Below are 15613 nucleotides of genomic sequence, written 5' to 3'. Positions count from 1 at the left end.
AGAGAGACTACAGTACAAATGGGTAATTCCTTTAAGTGGCAAATTCCAATAAGTATACATTAACTTTAAAGTCTTCAACTGAAAGAATAAGCCAGAAAACATCAAGGAGAGTCTTAAGATAGAGACTTATATGTAAATTATGCTTTTACTTAATGGATGTCTTTGGGCCAAAAGTTTAGTTGTTTTTTTCCAGACCAAATAAATAAATAAATCTACTGAAGAATGAATGCTTCTAGAAGATTCTACAACCACCCCTTCCCTAGACTCCTTCAGGTGATCTAATTTATTTCAATTGAATAACTTATTACTGAATGTCTGAAATACATAAAGTTTTATATTTGGTGGGGATGGGGTAGGGTGAAAACAAAAATAGTGAAATATAGTTCTGTTATAAAAGTCTAATAAGGGAAATTTTTGACAAAATAATTTGTGATGTGATTCGGAGAGATTTAGGGCAGTGGTGTTGTATCTTGTTTGCACATTGGAATTACGTGGAAACTTTAAGAAATGCTGGTATTTAGTCTCACTGCAAGACACTGTCTGAATTGGCAGGGGTTTTATTAGAGGGATCAGGAGTTTTAAAAGCTTCCAGGGTGTTTTAAATATACCACTAAGAATAAGAATCAATGTTTTATAAAATTATTGATATTTGAGGTAAAACCTTAATGTGTGATAAAATCTTGAGAGACAGGAAGAAATTATAATGAAAGGAAGGTAAGTGTTCTTTATTCAGCCAGTAAATGAGAAATAAAATGAAGTTACACTCTGGGGTAACTTAAAGAGCAGACAATATATAACTAAAGAGTATGCCCAAGTTCAAGTCCTGGATGTGTACCTTTACTGGTTGTGTGATTTTAGGACACTCACCTGACTTCTGAGTACTGATCTCCTCATTCAAATGAGACTAATAGCTCTTTCTCAAAATACATATATTTATTAAATGAAGTTGCATCAATCAACCTTCTCCAGAAAAACAGACTCAATAAGATATACATATGAACTACTGTAAAGATTTGGCTTTCATGATTATGGAGGCAAAGTCTTGCAATCTGACATCTCTCAGCAAACTGAAGACCCAGGATGGTCAGTGGTGTGGTTCAGAGAACTCAGTACTGATGGCATAAATCCCCACTGTTCAAGCAGTCGGGCAGAGAGAGCAAACTCTCTTTTCTCCAAACTGTGTGTACTTTTTACTTTTTTATATCTTCCTTGTTCCCATCCTTTCTCCATCATAGGCAAGAAAACCAATGTTGAATTATCTTCCTTAATACTGTAGGGTCTCCTTACTCTTATGAACCTGAGTACCATTGGAAGGTGGAGCATTTCAAAATACTAACTCTAAAGGTGAATGGTGTAGATAAAATTTTATGTTCAGGTGGATTGAAGACTTCCTCTGGGTAAGGGTCAAGGGTTTTCATGCATCAACAACAAAGAGAAATATTGCTTTTTGCCATGGGTGTTTTTTCACACTATGTTATCAAAGTAAGGAATAAAGAGATTCATGTCCAGGACAATGGATGTGGCTGGTCTTCTCCAGATACTTCTTGTTCACTCCAGAGTTCCTTCCAATAGAGGACCAGTAGGTGCTCTTGTCTGATTTTCTGGAGCAAACCTATCTCAGCCAAGGTTCTCTGAAGTAAGAGCACAGGACAAACCACTGAAGCATTGAAGAAGAAAAAAATTAGACCTTCTATTTACCTTAGGTTTTATTTTAGTTTTTTCCCCTTCTTTCATTTCTGCTCTTTGGAGATCTTCCATAAATGTCTACAACATACAATATTTCCTGTGTTTTTATATGAAGTAAGGTAGATATATTAAGGTACAGAATTCACTATCTATCCCCATTTCAAGTAATATTGGCATATGCTTTAAAAATAGCACTTTGTGGGTTCCTGATTGAGATCACTCTTCTTTGAGTTTTGGGATTAGCACTCACTAATTTAGTTTTGCTAGCTCTTCTTACTGATTGACCGCTCTGGACTGGCTTTCTCTAATCCAAAAGATTCAAAGCTGAACTTGTTTATGAGGACTTGGATGCATGGGACAAAGAAAGTCTTTCAGCTTTCTCTGAGTGGGTTTATTATCATAATAAAACCAACATATTCCTTTATTAGAGAGATACTTTTGAAATTGAGGTTAAAAACCTTAAAGCCATGAAGATTTCTTTCTGCTTGAACATTATTGTTTCAGTCTATTGCTTGGAAGGGAGCCAGTGGTCCAAACTATGATAGAGTTTAATGAGGAACTCTTTACAAAGATGTTTTAAGGGAACCAAGAGGGCTGGTGAAGTGTCCAGGGGCCAGAAAACATAAGAAGTTTCTATAAATTCTATACCTGAATGCATAAATAATAGAAGGTACATATTTACCAAATCCAGTGACAGGTGTGATCATGAGATTGGAGCAATGCAAAAGAGCTATGTTCATCACCAAACAGAATGAGACCCCAAAGCATGGGAAGATAGAGAGGGAATTAGAACAGGAAGTGTACTGGTTTATCTTCTCTTCCTTAAAACTCTAATTAGTAATTTTCATTGACTGGACTCAAAAAGCAATCAGTGAGCTTACAGTCTGGATTGATATTTTCTGAACTCCTCAGCCTCTCCAGATACTAAGAAGGTTGAAAAATTGAAATGTTGGTGTAGAGGGGTAACTAAGATATCACCAGCATTAGTGTCCTCTGCCCATGTATTTCTCCAGGTCTCCCACTTGCAGGGTGGCTAGCTGAGCATACATTTGCATATCTACGATTCTATTACGTTGGTTGAAAACCTTACTCAGCTCATCCTGATCTTGATATGAAGCACAATCATTGATATTAAGAGCAATCATTTTGTCCCTTTTCTATGTTACAATGGTGCTATGTTTTGGATGTGTGGTGTCCCCCAAAAGCTCAGATGTGAGAAAATGCAAGAAAATTTGGAGGGGAAATGATTGAATTATAGCCTCAGCCCAATCAGTGAGTTAATTCCTGATGAGATTAACTGAAGTGGTAGAATGTGACTGAAGGTGGGAATTGGGGTGTGGCTTTGGGTATATATTTGTATCTGGAGAGTGGAGTTTCTCTTTCTGCCTCCTGATCACCAGAATGTAAGCTGCTTCCCTCCACCATTCTCTCCCACCATGATGTCCTGATTTACCTGAAATCCCAAGGAATGGAGCCAGCTTTCTATGGACTAGGACACCTGAAACAGTGAGCCCTCAAATAAACTTTTCCTCCTCTACAGTTGTGCTGGCCAGATCCTTTCGTCACAGTGGCAAAACTGACTAAAACAAATCGAGATATTAATCTCTAATCTCTCAGAATCTGATGTTTACTTTATTATTACTAATTTTATAATAAGCAATAGCTAAAATATATGAGAAATGCTAGCACCTAGGAGAGAATGACATTTTCCTCAGTGAAATGTGAAACTTGTGAAGGCTTCTACCATCCTAGTGATTTATTTTCCCTTTATCTATATGGATGGAATCTTTTAAGTTATTTATTAATTTGTTTGTTGTTTTGATTTGGGTAATGGCAATTGAACTCAGGGCACTTTACCACTGAGCTACATATTCAGCCTTTTTTATTTTGAGACAAGTTCTTGCTGAATTGCTTTAAGGCTTAGATGAATTGTTGAGTCTGTCCTCAAACTTGTGATCCTCCTGCATCAGCTCCCAAGTTGCTTGGATTACAGGCATATGTCACTCTGCCTGACAAATTTGGATTGTTTAAAAAGTTGTGCATTAGTGTTACTCCTTAAATGCTTATATTTATAACAAAATTTTAATTAATCATATTTGAGTTCCATATACTGTCCTGTGACCTTCTGAATACCACTATGTAAGATAATCTTAGTTCCATCTAAAATGATTATAATCATAAATGTGCCAAGGCCAATGAAAAGTTCTAATGTCTCCCATTTGATTGATGCTGTAAAATATTGCTCTCTATGGTACATGCCAAGGTACACCAGGAATCCCCTTTCCCCATCTTTGAAAATATATTTTTCATTAATTTATATTTCATGCATGAAAATGCACTATATAAGAATTAATTTTTTACAGGTAAGATTGTGTCATTTAAACAGTAAGCTTTCCAAAGAGAATAGAATGATATCTTTTCTTTTAATTACCATTATAAGTTGGTTTCAAAAAACTGAAAATAATCAAAACAATATGTTTAGACTGAGGGTGCAAAGAAAGAAATCCTGCAGGCACTATGTGCTAGAGGGGGGGGGGGGAACAGAAACAACAAGAAGGAAAGAAAAGGAGAAGGAAGGATGCTCAAGAGAATACACAACAGTCAGAACTCTTCCATTTCTCTGTGAGGAGATGGTATTAGACATTGTCCTGTCTGCAAATCCAGCAGCAGCAGAGGGTCCAGCACATAACATTGTTTATGAGTTGAATGCAGGCAGTCAGCTCTGCTTGGGTTCACATAAATACTTGTTTTCATCTTCTTATTTAAAATAACACCATATCCTGGAATGTTAGAAATACACTTGGTCTTCCTTGCATTTATTGCCTTTAAACAGGCATTTGTCACCTGACACATGCTTAGAATCTATATGCCATCTTTCCCCTGCCCCTTATACATATTTGATGGCAGTTATCTTATCTATGATACATTCTTTTTTTTTCCTGATACCAGGAATTAAACTCAGGGGTACTCAACCACTCCATCACTGAGCCACATCCCCAACCGTGTTTTGTATTTTATTTTAGAGACAGGGTCTCTCTGAGTTGCTTAGCTCCTTGCTCTGGCTAAGGCTGGCTTTGAGCTCGCGAAATGTCTGTCTCAGCCTCCTGAGCCACTGGGATTGTGGGAGTGGGCCACCACGCCCAGTTCTGTGATGCATTCTGATCTCTTCTACTCTATTCTGTCCTGTACTTTGTTTTCTATTCCATTCCTTCAACTTCCACTACTTTCTAATAAAAAAAGAAATACGGAATTATAATTCACAAAATTGATTTTGTGATTCTCTAGCAGGTCATGGGTCATTAAATGGGTTGGTCACTTAACCTCAATCTCATAGGTCACTCATTTGTGCCATTTGAGAACAATTGCTTTGAAAGTTTCATGTGCCTTCTGGTAGGAAACATCCATACCTGGAAAAGCCTTGTTCTTTACCTGCCTAATGTCTATTAAGTAGACAGAAATCAAAATCATAATATTGCTTTCCCCATAAAAATAGTGTCAGAGACATAAATGTTAATAAAATGGGAGACTTTCTGGACTCTGAGCTTTGCCAGAGGGTTTTTAGAACTAAATCTGATGCTCATATGAAAGCTGCTGGTATTTAACTATTTCACCTAGCAATAATGAGAGGACTTTGAACAAATCTAAATATGTCAAAGAAAATCATCTGCTTCTTTTTAAAAACTTGGCTGATTCCTCTAAAATGAAATTCTTTTCTGCATCTGACTAGAGTAAAAAGCAGAGTTGATGGGAAGGTATTAATATTCCACATGCTGCACTTATGGAAAGCCTCAAGCACTTTGCTTTCCATTTCAAGAGAAGAAATTTCCTTTGAAACACAGATCAATCCTTTTACGAAAATATCCCATATTGCCACCTTAGAAATATCACAGAGTAGGATCTCAGTCTCTCATAACTGTTACTGAGATTTTAGGTAAGGACAGATCTTAACCATATACTCTTTACTTGGGTTGTCCATAGCAAATTGTCTCTAGCCAGCCCACTCTCACAGACACTTTTGAACATGTTGACTTAGTGAAATGTTAGCATTGTGTAACCAAAATGGCATCATTTATTTTAAAGTCAAAAGAAGTTTTGCTTTGGTAGAGGTTTTTGTGTTTTAGGTTCTAAACTAAACATGTTGAGACAAAATATATCTTTGTCTCTCACGGATACACAGATTTATTTAATGAACTAAAACTTTCTGTGTGTGACATTTGCAGATTGCCATATCTCCCAGAATTCCCACAGGAAAAAATATAGCTATCATGAATATATTGTACACCATAAGCTCTAATTAATTATCTCAAAAAAGAAATAGAGCAGGAATTTACTCTTTCCCCCAAAAATAAAATTTACCTGCTCCTTCCCTGTGCCCCTACTCTAATGATTTTCCTCCACTGAAGAGGTAAAAGCATAGTTTCAAAAGTGTAATTGAGCTGCAGGTCTCAACCTGACCATCCCGTTACCCGGGAAGATGGTAGTACCAGGTGATGATAATAACTGGCTGCCTGTTAATTGCCCACTACTACCCAGCACTTTCCACTGCTCTCCTGTAAGGTACCACTTCCAGATGTTTTCTCATGTGTAATGTAAAAGCAAATCAGAATATCCGTTTCATAGCAAATGGTGTAGTTCAAAAATACTTAGACCACAGGACTACTGCCAGAAGACAGGAACATCTTAGAATTTACTTATTTTTAAAATGTATTCTGCACTCCTTTACCAGATGCTAAGCAAAATGAGGATATTGATCTTTGTCTTTTTTACTCATTTATGTGTTTCAGAAATGGAAGAGAAGCCCAATATTTGTTACTAAATGATGTATCATATTCTTCACACATAAATGATGCGATCGCTATTTGTCTTACGTATAGCAAATTTTTCTGTTCATAATTTGACTTTCAATTATTATTATTTTGGCAAAGACTGCTTTTTAATTTTTACAAAATTAAGTCTATCAATCTTTTCCCTTATGGTATTCTCAGCTTTCTAACTGCTAATGATATCCCCAAAGAAGTGTAAAATCTTGGCTCAGCATTCCGTTTCATTTTCTTCTGTGCTAATATGTGAACCAACCAGCTGCACAGAACCATTCAATCATCCTAGGCCCTGAGCACCAAGGTGCACAAAGTTGCACCAGGCATTGTGGAACATACAATATATATATATCATATAGGAACAATTTAAATGTTTCTGTTACATATATAAGGAACAATGTATTAATACATATATAATATGCAAAATATTAATATGAAGAAGATAAGATTGATAACCCTTTTAGATGATAATGGATTGCTACATATGGATTTTCAGGGTCTGTGAGTTTAGCATACAAAAAAGTAATACTGTGATAGAGTGAGATGAACTATTTAAATTGAATGTTAAAATTTTCTGAAGGGCTAATCTTCCAATGAAAAATAATAATTTCACTGTGTTAAAGCCATAACTGTAAGTTGTTAAATTTCTAGAAGATTAAAAGTCCATGAAACATGGTACTCAATGTCAAGTGTCTGAACCTGCACAGTAAAGAAAGGAGCAGGAAAGGAATGAATAAAGAAAGGAAGGAAAGAAGGATGGAAGGAAGAATGGAAGGAAGGAAGGAAAGAAGAAAGGAGAAGAGAAAAACTAACAAGATTTCCATTGGCTCCATCTAAAATGTCCTGAGTGACTCTCACTGTACTGCAAAAGATAACAGAAGCAGTGCTACCATATCTTATCTGGTAGTAATTCTATTTTCTTGATTGTAATTCTTGTTCCTAAAGTAAAATTCATATTTGTAAGAAATCATACATGCCCACTTATCTTCAGAAATCTGGGTAGTTTTTCTGGGACATGAGGTCATTCTATGTGGCTCAGAATTAACCAGAATAGATGATAATCCAAGTCAGTATAAACTGTCTTAAAGGGATCAATGAATGTGTCAATGTGGCTTTCTTCAGTCTTCCAGCAAAACTTCTAAAATATTCGAGTGAAATGGTTGTTAAGTTGCAGAAACCATTTATTCTTTCCATGATCATTGAAATTAATAACGTCTAGTGCTTACAAATAATAGAAATAATATAATTAATTGAGGACAGCCTTCATGCTTCTTGAGTTGTACAAGTGTAAATTCTTTGCAAAGTGAAGTCCTAATAAGACAGCTCATCCTAGAGTTGTGGAAATTTAAAACAAAGGATAATAAAAATGAAGTTAGTATTCTTTATACGTGATGATGTAGTGAGTAGAGAAAAAATGCAAGGGAGTGAGTGAGCAAGAGTGGGAACAGGCAGCAGATGGTCTGTGTCACTGAAGTTGTATCACAGAGAACTATCAAGAACAGGTTGTTCTCTGTGTTTTCTGAAGGGGATTATAACCTAGGCATGAGTTCTTGATCTAAATGCCCGGAAACAAATTCAGCTCTGAGGACCTTGGTGGAAGCCTGTCTAGAGAGTTGCTAAGCCCCTAGACTTGCTACCCTACCTAGTGGCACTCACTTGAACATCTGTGTGGATCTTTATTTCACCAGAGAAGGTCTAATCACCTACCCTTTATTGGTAGCTTAGTCATTAACTCAGATTTTAAAGGGACAGACCAAATCAAAAACCAACATTGCTAATGCCGCTTTTGAGGTTATGTTACACATAATGAAAAGACCAAAAACAGGTATCTTGACTATTTTACTCAGCTGGTTATCTTATTCATATTAATTATATATAAAAATTCATAAGGAGACTCAATATAAATCCCTAAAAAAGTCTTCTGAGAATTAGGAATGAATTGAATATGACTCATACCTTTTCATGAGGAAATTCTGAGCACAAAGAACTGACCCTTGTCATTTAGAATAAACATCCTTTTTTTCACCCTCTCCCAGCTATCAGAGGATTGTGAGATAAAATAGAACACTCATCTCTTTATCCTACCAAAATTCTGGAGGGAATTTGACTTACCTCATATCATTTTGATGCTGTTGATTCACCTGTTTACGTAAGGGGACTCCTCTTGTGTGCTGAGGTCTTACTGTCATCTTGTCCTCCAGAGTTAAAGATTTATTCATTCTCTCTGATTGTGTTAGTCAGCTTTTCATCACTGTGATCAAAATATCTGACAAGAACAACTTAAAGGAGGCAAAGTTTGTCTTTGGTTCACGATTTCAGAGGTTAGATCTATGTTAGGCTGTCCTCATTGCATTGGACCTAAGGTGGGGCAGAACATCATGGTGGAAGGGCATATTGAAGATTGCTACTTTGCTCCTGGACACCAGCAAGCAAAGACAGGTGGGGAAATGCAGGAACGACTAACCCTTCCTAGGCGCACCCAGTGACCCGCCTTCTCCAGCCATTCTTCACCTGCCCACAGTTACCAGCCAGTTAGTCCATTCCAACTAAGGTGAACTGATTAGGTTACAGCTCTCACAATTCAATCATTTTACAAATAAATATTCTTGCATTAACACAGGAACTTAGGGGCACACCTCATATACAAACCACAACACCTATATTCACCAAACATTGAATTCTACTAATATGCCAGATATGATCTATGCGATATTGGAATAAAGAAAAAAGTTCTCTACCATTGCAAATGTTTCACCCTTGTGAAACAATTAAAAGAACTATTTTTCTTATTTTTCATGAAATACAAACAAGTTTCATAGAAATTTCTGATAGTTAAATCTCATAAAATATTGCATGTAGTAGAAACCCACAAAATAGGTTTGGGTAAGAAAAAAAATTAGATGCATTAGAGCTTTGATTTCAGAGTTTTGTCAATCCCTAACTGTGGTTTAGTTGGCATCTAATATGAAGTCTATTCTTTTGTTGTTATTGCTATATTGCAACTTCTGAAACTCATCTGTTTAAATTACTCATCTAATTAGTTTTAGCACTGAATAATTTTACATCTTTGGAGTGGTTAAAAAGATATTTGATTCTGGAAACACAGAATTTGATGCAAAGAAGGAAAAAGGAAGGTAGCAGGAAAAGATCCCTGCTATTAGCTTCTTTCTGTTTCTTCTGTGCACAAAAATAGAGAGACCCTGCACAAGAATGTACTACAAAACTATGTTTAAGGCAATACCTTGTTGTGATAGTACAAAAAACCAAACTTCTTATTAGAAGTTATTTTAATGTGAAGTTATATAACCTGAAGAAATGCCTGCTTCAAAGTGATATGAACTAACTCATTTCATATTGGAGTCTCAACAAGCATTGAAAGTAATATATTTGACCCCCCTTCTTCCACCTCCTCCTCCTCCTCCTCCTCTTCCTTCTCCTCCTCCTCCTCCTCCTCCTCCTCCTCCTCCTCCTTCTTCTCTCTCTCTCTCCCCCTCTTTCTCTCATTCATATTTTTTAAAAAATACTTTTTTCAATACGAGGGTTTGAACCCAAAGACACTGTACCACTGAACTACATCTCCAGTCCTCCTTCATTTTTACTTTGAGGCATAGTCTCCATAAGGTGATGAGGCTGGCCTTGAACCATCCTGCCTCACTTTCACAAGATGAGATTGCAGTCATTCCCACCATGCCTGTCTATACCATATTTTTAATTTAAAACATATTTGTATACTCCACTTTCTGACAATTACATATACTTAATTGTATGTGGTTCTTTGCCTTTCCTTACTTACTTTCCAACTATTTTCAGTTTAGTTTTTTTTTTTAAGAGAGAGAGAGAGAGAGAGAGAGAGAGAGAGAGAGAGAGAGAGAGAATTTCAATATTTATTTTTCAGTTTTCGGCGGACACAACATCTTTGTTTGTATGTGGTGCTGAGGATCGAACCGGGGCCGCACGCATGCCAGGGGAGCGCGCTACTGCTTGAGCCACATAGTTTTGATTTTGTATTTGGTACCAGGAGTCCAATTTACTAGAGTTGAGGAATTAAGTTGTAATCTCAATTATTTTCTAAATTTTGACTAAATTTGTGTTTATTGTTTTCTGATCAAAACATGATCCATTATTTTGTTTTCTCCATTCTTAAATGTATTCTTTGTGCCTAATGCATAATAACTTCTTTCTAGAGTATTCTGTGAACATGTTGAAGAGAATACATTTCATTTTTCTGGAGTATGAAATTTAATATACACTGTAATTATTAAATAACCTTGCTAATTATATCACCTAGGTGCTTTTATCCTTATCTAAGTTAAATCTTAATCTGATTGGGACCCAAAGGTATTGCTGAAGCTCCATTACTTATGCCCTTTCAATTTCTCTTGATTTATATGAGTTTTCACTTAATACATTTTAATGCTATGCTACTCAGCACATAAAGGTTTGTGACATTCACATTATCATTGTAGATTTTACATTTTACCAATAAAACATGACCTTCTTTGTCCTATTTAGCTCATTTTACCTTGAATTCTATTTTCCTTCTTATTAATATTTCAGCCCTGCCTAGGTTTTGTTTGTATATACAAGGTTATCTTTGTACATATTTCTATTTGGAAATTTTCAAAGGTTTTTTTTTTGAGTTTGAATTTTTGATAATATAAGGTTAAACTGTTTTTTTAAAAAATATATATCTGAGAATTTTTTTCTGTTTTTAATCAGTGAGAATTTAAGAATTTTTCAACCAGATAAATCTAACTTACTAGCTCTCAAGTCAAATTTTATATACAATTTTAAGCATTCTCCAGTTTGAATTCAGTATCATGTTGCCAATACTGTTTTCAGTAGAGGATAGAATTATTTAACTTACGCAATTTACTATAACAGTAATTTCATTAAATCACTTTGGTACAGAAGATACAGTGAAAATCTCAGGCTAAGAAGATCATGTTTGTCTAGGTATCTGGGGATTTCAAAGTGTTTTCTCTCATTTTCTCACAGTCCTGCACAGATAATGTAACAAATGGTGATTAGACATTTTTCATTTTCTGTTACTTACATGCATGTTGCTGTCATTATAAAAAGAGGAAAGGGATTAGAGCAGTGATATTTAAAGAGCATGTGGTATATGTAAATAATTCACTGTTTTAGTTAATGTTTTTCAAAGGTATCAAGGATAGATTAAAGAGTGAGAAATTGAAGGCACTAGTAATAAAATTCAGAGGTGAAAAAGGAGAAAATTGAGCCTACTTAGAGATTAATGTTTAACTACAGAGAAAAAACAAGGAATCTACAGTAACCTCTTATATACTTGATAAGTGAATTCTGTAAAGTGATGTTATAGAATGACATGCAAAAATCAATTGTATTTCTATAACAAAGTAACAGATAGTTGGCCAATAAGGTTATAAATACAGAAAATTTCCCCTTCCCTAAAAAAAGAAAATATTAGGTAAACATGTAATAAGCCAGGTAAAGGAAACATATTAAGAGGCATTTTTTCTAGAGAAATTAAAAATTATTTTCACACAAAAACTTCTAATGAATATTTATAACAGCTTTATTCATATCAGCCCTAAACAAAATAACCCAGATGTCCTTTAATGAGAAAAATGGTTGAACGAACTGAAGTTCATCTGTATTAAAAAATACTATACAGAAATTAAAAATTAATGAATAATTGATACAAGAAAAAAACTGCATCTGGAAAATTAACCTAAATTTTAAATGTCATTACTGAATATTTGAATAATATATGATTTCCCTTAGATATTATTCTTGAAAAAAAAAATAGTGACATAAATGGAGTACAGATTAGAAGTTGCCAGAGATGAAGAATTAGGTAAGGACAGAAGTTATGACAGTTTGACTATAAAAAAGTAATCTGAGGGATTCTTATCTGATGGAAATGTTCTATTTTTTTTTTTTGACTGAATCAACGTGCATACACTGGATTTGATATTTTGCTAAATTTTGGAAGAAGTTACCAATTGAGGTAACTGAATGAAGAGTCCATGGGTCTCAATCATTTCTTATAATCAACTTCATGGGAATGTGCAATTATCCCAAATTTAAAAGTAATTGCTTTTTGGCAGTATTGGGGAGTGAATCCAAGCTCTAGCACATGCTAGATAAGTGTTATACCACTGAACTACACCTTCAGCCCCAAACGAAATTTTTAAAGAAAAAAAGTTGAATAAAATTATCTACCCATTAACCTTTCCATCAATTTGATCCTTCTGCTCTGGAAACAATGAACAGAAAGTCCTCCATAAGCACAAGGAGTTGCCTATCTGTGCATACAAGACATGCATGTATACATGACATTGCTCTTGACCTTCAAGACTTTACTGGTAATGCAGAATATGTATTTATCAGGCAGTTTTTTATACAACATATCATAAAAATACATGAATAATTTTACATTGTAGAATATCAAAGAAGAAAACACACAATCAGAAAAATTCTGGGATGAACTAGAACAAGTTATGCCTTAGGACCAAATAAAAATTTGAAGGGAGATATTCTTTGTCATTTTCATTAGAAGGACTACACTAAGGGATGGGAACTGCATTTTCTATTTGCTGATATTGTCTTGACACAGGAAATGGGACCGTTCACTATCTCAGTGACTTCATACAAACCATACTGCAAAAGGAGAAAGGAAAGTTATCTAGTCATTGACTTCTCTCAGCATGTCTTCTGGGTTACCAAATACAGGCTCTTATGTATGGATTAAGTATTGATCTTCCCTTTAACTGAAAATAGGAAGAAGTCACATATGAGCCAAATCATACAGTAACTTCCCCAGTTTTCTATTTTGTTGTCTCTTCTTCACCATTATAGGAATGGATTTCTGCCTTATACTTGTGGGGATGATTGAATACTGGACACCTGACACTTGACAGATCAACAGCAATTTATCAGTCACATGTACTCAAAGTCTAGTCCAGATAGGAAATTCCATATCAGGCAGGGGCACAGAGGGCTTGCACTCAGGAGCTTAATGAACAACCAGGGGCCAGAAAGGCAGGGTATGTGGTACCATAAGTGTGAGTTGACCCTGGTTCCCACAGGAGGATATGACTGATGGCTCTGAATGCTGTGGGATGGCAGGCACTAAAACCTGATACTTTGGAACAAGCAGAAACTTTGTCTGGTACCCTTAATCTGGAGGGATTTGAGGCACAGCGTTCTTAGCTGTGGGAGCATAGTAGAAAGGGCAACTTTGGTTAGACCTTCAGATGTTTCAGATGTTAAAAAATCATGTGGGTTGTTAGTTTTAAATCTTATATCTCAGGGGCTGAAAGAAAAACCCTTTAGGGATAAGTTTTACTCAAACTTGGTCCATACCACAATGCATCTGTAGATTCACATTCATATAGATAGCTGCCTATAACTCAAAGTTCTGCATTATTTGAGAAATCAGTTATCTGTTTTCTACTCCATTTCTGGCCTGGCTACAATCCTCCATGACTAGACTCTGCCTTCAATGGCTTGAGTAATATAGGCTAATAACTACTGAAATTGGGGGCACATGTCCTTGAGTTCTTTCGCCTTCCTGGCCTCTGGCCACTAGGACAAAGCATTGGTTTAAATGTTACTATGCATTAACTTCAGCCTCCAGAACTGCCTTCTCTTAGCAACAGCTGCTTAAGACTGCAGGTTCCCAGTGGAAGAAGACTTCTCATAGGAATCATTGCCACCTCACATATACCCCCATATACGCCCCATCCAGACATTGCCCTGGGAGAGAGCAACAGTTGAGAAAGGTGCACCTCAGATCCTCTTGAGACAAATTTCTCAGAATAAAGAAAAATAATGAAAGTGGGAATGAGTTTAGGGAGCCAGGTTGGACACCTGAGAGAAAGGAATTTGCATTTGTACAGAGAAGTAGGTAGGTAGTAGCAGACTGCTCCATAAACTTTTAATGAACAGAATATTTGTTATTCATTGCCCCTTCATTTTTCCAAATTGCATTACCTTGTACAAATAATTAAGTCAAATTTGAAACACATAATTATAACCAACACATATAGAATCAATTGCCATTTTTCAGTGAAAGGAGAAAATCACTCATAAGGTAGGAAAAAAAAGCTTAAAGAAATTGAAAATAGTAGGTGTTCCTTTCTGGTAATCATTTGAACACCTAAAGATGTGGTTGAACACATTGAAAGGACATCTCTCAGAATTTGAATCCATACAAAATTCAAGTCTCTATATGGTAATGTGACCACTATTGTTAAAAAAAAAAAAATCCAACAATGCAGAGTACCCTCTGCAATTTGGCACCTTCTGCTAACTATAAAATTTGCTCACTTAGTGACTACCTTCTTATTCCCCAACTGACATGGCTTATGAATGATTTCATCAGTCACATAGACTCAAAGTCTACTATTGTTTCATATATTATTGTTTTACATGATTTCCTATCCTCCAAGTAGCTATTGTGCATTTCAGCTATTTGTGTCCTTCAAAGAGACAATGGCAATTTACTGATATAAGTAATCTTAATTGTACCCAGGTTAAATTAGTTTTGAAACAAAGAAAAAGGTGCCACTTTCTAGGATCTTAAAGTTTCAAGAGAAGGCAAGTCGGTCCAGGCATATTAAAAGGTAAATCAAATTTCCCACCCCATCTTCTTGGTCCTACAGTACAGCTTCAGATTGTCATTTCTTAGCGATTAGACATTTTCATTCTAAGAAATGATATATGAATCACCCTTAATTTCCTGTGCAAAACTTATTTTACCACATTGCTTTGTAATTTTCTGCCTACACCCCTATCTCCTTATTAAAATTAAAGTTTTAGAGTTCAGGACCTGTGTATCTCTAATGCTCAGCACACAATGGATACACACACAAATGTTTTATGAATGGGTTAATAGAGCAGTGAAAAATCTGTGATGATGAGAACATTGAAATCTCATTAAAAACAGACTGTGCAGAAGTACTTTCTGCTTTATCAATTTTAATATGTGCCTGCCAAATTAAAAATAAGAATTTTATTTCTCTACTCTTAATTAAACCTGCAAGTGGTATAAAGCCACTGCTCAAAAATAATAGTTTAAGACCTTAAATAATTGTGATCTTCCAGATATTTGCCTTTTACTC

Source organism: Callospermophilus lateralis, chromosome 17 (genome assembly GCF_048772815.1).
Source record: "Callospermophilus lateralis isolate mCalLat2 chromosome 17, mCalLat2.hap1, whole genome shotgun sequence".
Classification (NCBI taxonomy): domain Eukaryota; kingdom Metazoa; phylum Chordata; class Mammalia; order Rodentia; family Sciuridae; genus Callospermophilus; species Callospermophilus lateralis.
Note: the sequence above shows the minus strand (reverse complement) of the source record.